At 45.7% G+C, this 8,738-nt stretch overlaps 1 long non-coding RNA gene across 1 annotated transcript; it reads right to left on the bottom strand.

Annotated features, from left to right (window-relative positions):
- Nucleotides 1–2,618: 2,618 nt before the first annotated feature.
- LOC121000044 lies at nt 2,619–8,438 on the bottom strand. Its single transcript, XR_005778735.1, has 3 exons — nt 7,995–8,438; nt 2,850–3,026; nt 2,619–2,747 (listed from the first exon to the last, which is right to left on the bottom strand). It is a non-coding gene; the product is annotated as an uncharacterized LOC121000044 (long non-coding RNA).
- Between the last annotated feature and the right edge of the window lie 300 nt (nt 8,439–8,738).

Genomic DNA, 8,738 nt, shown 5'->3' with positions numbered 1-8,738 from the left:
GGCTGCGGACGCGGTCCCTTGGGCGCTATGGCACCTCCGTCCCCTTCAGTCGGAGGTCTTACACTTATGGAACGGCAGCCCTGCGGGGCTAGATTCCCTGTGCTCCCTGTCCGGTCAAACCCGGAATTCCCTCAGATGGTGGTTCCAGCTACCAGCAGGGAAGTCTATGACTCCACCAGCTTGGCTCATATTGACTACAGTCCCTTGTAGGCTGGGGGCGCTCACCTGGACGGATCCCCAGTACAGGGATCTTGGTCTCCTCTGGAGCGGCGTCTCTCTTCCAATCTTCGCGAGATGCGAGCTATCCGGCTAGCCCTCCTTCACTTTGCCCCTCAGATCCGGGCAAAGCAGTGAAAGTCCAGTCAGACAATATGACTGCGGTTCTCTATATAAACAAGCAGGGAGGCACAAGATCATTGCCCCTTCTTTCAGAGATCGGGGTAATTCTTCGGTTGGCAGAGACGAACCTTTCCCATCTATCTGCCACTCATATTCGATGCTCCCTCAATATGATAGCGGACCGCTTAAGTCGAGGATTACCGACCATGGAGTGGTCTCTGCACCCGGAGATCTTCAGGCAGTTAGTTCACAGATGGGGTATGCCAGAGGTGGATCTCATGGCGACCAGATTCAACGCCAAGGTGCTGAGGTTCTGTTCCCTGTACAGGGAAGACAACCCCCTGGCGATAGATGCTCTGTCGATACCGTGGAGGTTCAGGCTGGTTTACATCTTCCCTCCGTTTTCCATGATACCGAGGGTATTGACGAAAATCCGTCAGGATCAGGCCTCGGTAATTGCCATCATACCGTTCTGGCCCAGGAGATCCTGGTTTCCCCAGTTCATTCAGATAAGTCGGGGACAATACTGGAGACTCCCCCCGGAGCAGACCCTGGTGTCGTGGGACACTCACCTCTGCCCAGATCTGCACAGGTTCAACCTGACAGCCTGGAGGTTGATCAGTCCCTTCCCAACATAGAAGGGCTTTCCGAGTCGGTCCTGAGAACTTTGTCGCATTCCAGAGCAGAGTCTACGAAGAATGCCTACTCCAGGATCATGAGAATCTTCATGTCATGGTGTGATTCCAAACAGGTGGCATCTGCAGATCCGCCCCTTCCTGCGATATTGCAATTCCTTCAAGATGGATTAGATAAAGGTCTTTCTCCAGCTACCTTGAGGGTACAGATTTGTGCCATCTCGGCCTGTCTTAACAGGCCACATTCTCGGGACCCACTCATCAAACGCTTCCTGAAGGGAGCTGAAAGACTAAAGCCTACTATACTGAAACCTATTCCCCAGTGGGATCTTTCAGTAGTGCTCAGGGGGCTAGCATCTCCCCCCTTCGAGCCATTGGAGGAGGTGGAATTCAGATTTTTGACCTTAAAGATGGTTTTTCTTCTGGCTGTAGCTTCAGCCAAAAGGATCTCTGAATTGCAGGCTTTTTCTGCAATTCACCCTTACATCATTTTCTTGCAGGACAGAGTACTCCTGAAGTTTTTACCCTACTTCAGGCCTAAGGATCCAACCTTCCAAAATATTAACCAGGTAATCTCTTTACCAGTTTTGTTTTCAGCCTCCTCCTCTGATACTCCAGCTAGAGACCCGCTGGATATTTCAAGGTGCCTCCAGGTCTATGTGGATAGATCCAGAGAGTTCAGGATAGATGAGAATCTCCTCATCCTGTTTGCCGGTAAGTCTAAAGGCCGTAAAGCGTCTAAAGCTACCATTAGTCGCTGGATCAAGGAAGCCATTAGGAAGGCTTTCGTCTCCCAATCTCTAGATCCTCCGGAGTTTGTGAGAGCCCATTCTACTAGGGCTGTCTCCACCTCTGTTGCGGAGAGAAGACTTCTCCTCTTAGAGTTGATCTGTAAGGCGGCTTCCTGGAGTTCTGAGTCAACTTTCATCTCCCATTATAGGATAGATGCTAGGATGGCAGAGTTTTCGGCTTTCGGGCAGACAGTTCTTAGTTCTGCCAGGCATGAGGACCCTCCCTAGGAGATTCTTCTTGCTATCTCCCCATCTGTGCTGCTGGTAGGACGTAAGGGATTCGTTAATTTCTAACGATAATTTGTTTTCCCTTAGTCCTAACAGCAGCACACAAATATCCCACCCTAAATACATTATTCTTGTTAAAAACACGGTGGGCTGGGGGGCGATCTCCTCCCTTTCAGGGAGCTGAAGATCGTTTATTGGTTCTTGGGCTCATTAAAAATTCCGCCGGTCCTACCAGTCCACAGGGGCAGTTAACCCCCATCTGTGCTGCTGTTAGGACGAAGGGAAAACAAATTATCGTTAGAAATTAACGATTTGCAGTAGCAGGTTACTTAACATCTTCAGACAAAACATGTAGACCTCCACTGATTTGATATTGATTACCTATCCTGAGGATGTCATCAATATCTACAGGATGGAAAACCCCTTTCAAGGAGTTGTATTAGATTTAAAACCCTTAGTTGTATACATCAGAAAACAGCTCCACTGTTTTCTATGGTTTGTTTCTGTATCGCTGCTTGGTCACATAATTAATTACAATGCAAGACACATCCCATGGACAAATTTGGCACTGTTGAAGGAAGAAGCCATGTTTTTTAATCTCATACAATTCCTTTAAAGAGGTTCTCTGGTCATTTCAGCTAATCTGTAGTTGTTACTAACCTGCATGTCCCGAATGGAAGTGGCCACATCCAGCCAGAACCCGGCAGAAGTGTCTGTTAGGCGCGGTTGTCTAAAACAGACATTTTCCATACATCTGCATGATAAAAAACAATTGTTGACATACTTATTTCACTGTGAGATACACTACATTTGAATATGTTGAATCTATAGAAGACAACAGGTTTTAATGACTTACTCTACATTAGGTTGCAAATATTCAAACTTCCTTGATCCAAATTCTTGAGTAATCCTTTAGTTATAAGGTACGGTACCTCATATATGTTGACTCATGTCTCAATCCTTTAATTTGGAAATAGGTTAATGGGTCATCATCATTAAAAGATTCCTTCCCAAATTATTTATATGCAGTGTCCTGCAAATGACAGAAGAAAATATTTCCCTTTCAGTTTCTCGGGCAACTCCCTATTGCTATTGTTAGAATCTGCACAAACAACTCGAGCACCCAAGTTTCAATATCTTTATTCTTGGCATCGCAGGCAGAGAATATGAATACTGTGGGCACAATACTGATACTGTAGTAAAATATCTAATTAAGTGGCAACACCATTGTGTAAGGTTGCATGGTTATATGGTTATCTGGAAATGATCTCATCATAGCCTGAAGTATAGCAAGAGTGATGAAGAATATGGTATGTGGATGGCCAATTATCTTGATTTCACACAACCAGTTTTATGTGTGGTGAAAGGGCCTATAGCGGATGTTTATACTGTAAATTATCACTTTTAATAACCTATTAAGATGGATGGACAGCATGGTAGCTCAGTGGTTAACACTAGTGTTGAGAGAAGCAGAATTCAGTCTGCAACAAAAACAAATCTCGTTGCGTTTTGAGGTAATGAATCCGTTTTTCCTAAAATGGCGGCTGCACGTGTTACAAAGTGAAAGGAAGAAGCCCCGGAACGCAAGATCAACCATAATGCCATGCAGCCAGCTAATCCGCAGGTAGCCATCCCCTGTGATGTCACAGCCTTCTGAGCAGTTACAGGCCAGCCCAGAATGGGATGAGAGGTCCACTGCAAACTCCTTTCAGTGTGCAATTACTGATGATAAGAGTCGGTGGGAGCACATGTTGCGAGATGTCAGGGATGTGATGGAGAGTCCCAATCCAACATTACTTTTCCCATAAAGCTGTACCAGCCCTGCACACATTGAGCAGAAGGTGGGCCTATCCTTGGGCCTCTCTGTGTCTGGTAGAATTCATGCCAGCGCTGACGTATGGAGTTGTAACTGTGGTCAAGGACAATATATGTAGTTTACAGCCCACTGGGAAAATGTGGTTCCGACCCAGGCACACCAGCAACTTGGCCAGGTGATGGCAATGCCGCCTCCGAGTTGTAATGCTGGAATTTCTGTGCAGATGTCCTCCTCTGCCTCCTCATCCTCCACCTTGTCCTCACCCTCCAATTTAGGAACAGTTCACAGTGGTCCTCCAGCATATCACCTATGCAAAGCTAGGTGTTGTCATGCGGTTCTGCACTTTGTCAGCCTTGGCGAACTGAGCCACACCAGGTAGGAACTGCTCGGCGTCATCAATAAAGAAATTGAACACTGTCTGTTTCCTCACCAACTGGAGGTAGGAACCATGGTTACTGATAATTGGAAGAGCATTTTGTCTGCACTGCATCAGGGAGGGCTGACTGTTGCCCCCTGCATGGCGTACGTCTTTAGTCTGGTTCTCACCCAGTTACTGAAGTCTTCCACCCAACTGCAAGACATCTTGAAAATGTTAAGGAAACTATACATGCATTTTAGCCACTCTTACCGTGCAAAACACACCCTCCTTCAGCTGTAGAGGTAAAATGCTCTTGCTCAACTTTGCCTGATATGTGACATTTCCACCTGTTGGAACGCAATGCTCCGTATGTTAGACTGCATGTACAAGGAGAGGTAGGCGGTCAATGATTTCTTAATTCTGCAAAAGTACAGGCCTACTCCCCAGTGTAACTTCCACGTTAGACAGTGGCAGCTCATGTGTGACACGTGCCATTTGCTCAGGCCATTTGAGGAGGCCACTTTATTTGTCAGTCCGCAGAACTACGGGATGAATGATGTCATTCCACTCCTTCACATTCTGGAGGGGATGCTGACAAATCTCATTGTGGAGGGGACAGAAGACGTAGTGCCTACATCTCATGGCCACCTGAGGCCTGAGGAGGACGAACTGGCAGAGGAGGAGGAGGACACAAACGCCCTGGAATTTTATCCACAATTAGGTGGTTTATCTGCCCAAGCAACAGGTGTGGAGCATGATGAGCTGGAGGGTGACGATGCAGCTGAGGCAGTTGACCCTGACAGATCGTGGCAGTATGCAGTGGAGATGGAGACAAGGAGGCCCTCTGAGTCCATTGAGCAAATGGCCAGATGCATGCTTTCTCATTTGTGTAGTGACAGTCACATTGTAAGGAATCAGCATAGGTATAACTACTGGCTATTCACATTGTTAGACCCTCTCAGAAGATCTAAAAAATTAGGACATTTTTTAGGCCTTCTGAAAGGGATGCAAAAATTGACTACTATAGAGACCACGATGGTCTGACCAGGGGGACTCTCTGCGCTCTCGCTCCACTGCCATGACTAGAAGGGGGGGTGCAGTAACAGCACCAGCTACATAAGCAGTAGTCTCTGATGAGAATTTTTCTTCAGCTGCCTTCTGAAGAAACCACTCAGCAGCAGTGGAACATGCAGCAGAACCTCAACCAGCAGGTGGTGGCATACTTGGATCATGGGTGACATGGTGCAGTCCATGATTCCCTGGACTACTGGGCATGCAAACTTGAAGTATGGCCGCAAGTGGCCGAGTTTGCCCTGGGCATGCTTTATTGCCTGGTCAGCAGTGTGATATAAAAGTGGGTGTTCAGTATAGCGGGAGGGCCTTTCCACCCAAAATGTTTAGAGACTAACCTTGATAAAGATGTATCAAGCATGGATCAACCAGGATTTCCACACACTGGTGCCTGAAGCAACAGAATAGATCATTCTGCCACTAATGATGATACTATAGTGTGCTGCCACCCTGAAAGATTGTGTAAAATGGACCTTTACTTCTGGCTATGTGTTACTGACACCATTCTGATGCTGCCACACGTGTGATACCATCCGCTACCTCTAATGTCATTCCTACAATGGGACTTCTTGGCCTACTAATATATACATGTTACATTTTTACAAGGGTATGCATACCACTGGCCTTTGCTGCTGTTGTTAGGTTACGCACTACTGCGATCTGCCACCATCTTGTGCTGTATACAACTGCTGCTGCCACCATCCCCACTGTCATGGGGCCACTATTGTCACTGTTACCTCCACTGCTGTTCACCCCACTCCATATTCTGTTATGGGGCCACTATTGTCCCTGTTTGGCCGTGTTCACATCACTGCTCATTTTTCCATTAATATGATTAGATAGAAGAACAGAAAAGACTGTTTCACACAGTCAGTATTTGATCAGTATTTGTAAATGAAAAGCAGGACTGGGTCCAAAACACTGAAGAGATGCAAATATTGCCATTACATTTTATCTCTGTATCTTTGCTGGCTTTACTTCTTCCAAATCATCATGCAAAGTCTCCATGTCCTAGAAAAGTCAGCAAGATGCAGAGAGAGGAGGAGCTGGATGTTCCTGATGACATATTCTCTTTGATATAAGATGATGTGGAAAAGGAGGAAAAGCAGATGGCAGAAGAAGGGCTCCCACCTGTAGGGCAGGAGAGCGTTGGGGTTGGAGAAGTAATGCCATATGCATTACTTTTCTGTCTGCACCGGCACTCTATACCATTATAGCTGTGTAGGACAACACCTTTTTAGGTACAGACGATTACCAGCGCTACATCTGTGTTATCAGTCCCCTGATGATTTCGATTACCTCCAAGGAAACGCATCGGGTCAATTTCTTTTCACCTACTAGTGTCCCCCTGCTGTACACCCTGATGAAGCTGGGCAGTCGCAAGATTAAAAGGGACAAACAGGGAATCCTAGTAAGGTGTGAGGGACTGCTCAGACGGGTCTCCGTTGTCAGGGTGAGCACTCTGCTCCCTGGGCGTAAAGATTAGCTCAGGCCAAGTGCGTTCACTTATTATTTATTTGGCTATTTTAATGGATGTATTAAAAGTTAAGTATTAACAAGGAGGCCACCTACCATATCTGTTCCTTTGTCCTATGCACCCTAATAGAGATCTATTAGGGTGAATGAGATTTTGACACGCTCCTTACTAAGCTGTGTCTCGTGCACAGCGCAGCAAAGAGGTTACCATGGCAGCCATGGTAAGCTTCTGAAGCGTCCTGAACCCCAGCGATTTCACAGCTTGGTCTCCGATCAGAAGGCAGCGGGATCCCCATACCTCTGCCTTAACTCACAGATGCCGCAATTAGGGTTGATCGTGTCATCTGATGGGTTAAATGACAGGGTTAAATGGCAGGATCGCCATTCCCAGTGATTGTGGCCAGGTGTCTTCTGTTCGATACAGCAGGCACCCACCGCGTATGGAGCGGACTCACTGCAGCAGTTGGATCCATACAGTCGATCAGCCACCATGATGTACAGGTATATCGGATTCATAGCGATTCATGGCAAATAAATTTGTAATGAATTTAATTTCTTGGCAAACTTCGGCGAATCGGCCAAATCAAATTTTTTAAAACTTTGCTCATCTCTAGTTAACATCTCATCTCTAGTTAACACTGATGCCTTGCCGAGGTGTGGTCTTGGCTTTAAATCTGGCTAAAGCTGTCTCACCATCTCCTGGGAGAATGGCATCTACTTTCCCCCTGCCACTCTGTTCCAGCATTGAGGTGATCACTGGCATGACTCATGCCAATACCCAAGTGCTTCAATCTTCCTAAAGACCCTTCCCTGATGTCTGTATGCCAACACAATAAGGTCTTTTTAGGGGGTTTTTTTCTGCAAAGTTGTGTTTGTACTGTTTGATATCAAACTTTGTTTGCTGCCTATTCTGACCTGTCTACTGATAAATACCAAATTCCACCTTCCTCAACCCATGCACCAACTGATTACAATTCCTGTCGATCACCTTGAGACCACACTTCAATAACTTCAGCCTATCTGTATGCTAGCTGTTGCTAACAGAAACTACAATGGGAGAAGCAACATGGGAAAGTCCATAACCCTTTGAGGAATGCACAAACCTTTAGACTCTATCTCCTAGTTTAGCATAGAATCATTGATAGGTATCTAATGGGTATGATGGCTTTAGACTCCACAATTATGAGTTTCATATTAAAAGTGCTGCTTACCCTCTGTGAACAGCAACCAATACAAAACCATGAACAATGTGCATGCTACAGTTCTAGACTACAGCTCACCTGATAATAGTGTGATTCATCTGCGCTGTATGAACAGGACTTCTGTTCAAGAAACATTCCTGGCAAAACCAATGCAGTACGGTATATTATCTCTATTGTAGGACCGGAGGGCAGTGCATGACTCACCGATCCAAAGCACATAGTAAATAGACATCATACACCCGCTTTAGGGCCAGCAGTAAGTATGACACAGAGTATCATTTTTTTGGCGTGTTCCTTTAAGGTCAGAAATCCAATGTCTGTGTTTACACGCCATGCTGAGTGTGCAGGAAATGTTTACAGGCAGCACATTGTTTTTCCACATGCTTCCACAGGAAACATTGACTCTTCTAAACTCCATCCACTGATCCTTTCATGACCGATTCCGTGAAAAATGTCAGATAGGGATTTTTCTTGAAAGAAGAGGATTTGAAATAGTTAATGTAGACAAAGAAATGTAGACTATTCTAGCTCCTAAATCAAGACCAGTCCAGCAGGTTTCTACCAGAAAGTGCATACCGTGGAAAAGGCAACTTTATTTACTAAGTTTTTCTGTGCCAGACTGCTACTACTTCCTTATTTGCTTTGTTCAGTGCACCACAAGAATAACCTATTCACTTATAACTTGGAAAAAAAAAACACTGTGGATTTCTTGTATTTCCTCCATCACAGGCTTCAGAGCTGAAATCTCTCAATGGTAACCAGCCGAATTTTGAATGCTGCTTTGGGCTATCATAGAGGCTGTAACTTAGGTGCAAATGATGC

The sequence above is a fragment of the Bufo bufo genome, chromosome 4, assembly GCF_905171765.1.
Source record: "Bufo bufo chromosome 4, aBufBuf1.1, whole genome shotgun sequence".
NCBI lineage: Eukaryota > Metazoa > Chordata > Amphibia > Anura > Bufonidae > Bufo > Bufo bufo.
The sequence above is the reverse complement of the archived record's forward strand: the minus strand, read 5'-3'. Positions and strand labels throughout refer to the sequence as shown.